Source organism: Ipomoea triloba, chromosome 6, assembly GCF_003576645.1.
Source record: "Ipomoea triloba cultivar NCNSP0323 chromosome 6, ASM357664v1".
NCBI lineage: Eukaryota > Viridiplantae > Streptophyta > Magnoliopsida > Solanales > Convolvulaceae > Ipomoea > Ipomoea triloba.
The window spans coordinates 7,949,961-7,950,720 of NC_044921.1; positions in this window are offsets into that span (position 1 = coordinate 7,949,961).

The window sequence follows — 760 nt, forward strand, 5'->3', positions numbered from 1 at the left end:
TATATATATATATATATATATATATATATATATATATATATATATATATATATATATATATATATATATATATATATATATATATATATATATATATATATTAGTTTTATAATTCACATGCTAATAGTTATATAACACATATTCACATATTTCATATTGTATTATATTATAATGTATAATAATATAATGATCAGAAACGGAGAAGAGTGCAGGAGAGTGAGGATGGTGATGAGACTATGAGCGATGTGTCAAAAAACTTGCTGTTGGCGGGCCTTGGTGCTCAGGTCCGCCCATCCCAATGAGTACTGAGTACCCTAAGCTGGAATTGTCGTGGGTTAGGCAATCCCCGAACAGTTCCGTGAAGTTATGGACTTGGTGTCCAATAAGAAGCCGGATTTTGTCTTTTTAATGGAAACAAAGGTTGGTAGAGTTCATGCGGAAAGATTGTGTGTGAAATTGGGGTTTGATGGTTTGTTCTATATGGATAGTGTGGGTTTGAGTGGTGGATTGGCCTTATTTTGGAGGTCGAATAATACTGCTAGATTATTGAGGTTTTATAGACATCACATCGACGTTGAAGTGAGTTGCACTAGTTTCTCTCCGTGGATGCTGACTTGTTTCTATGGCTACCTAGAGCGTAGTATACGAAGGGAGACGTGGGATTTGTTGCGTTCTCCTCGAGACCATTCCACTCTTCCGTGGGTTACTATAGGCGATTTTAATGACTTGGTGCTTCAGCAGAAAAGCGGGGGCGATGTCC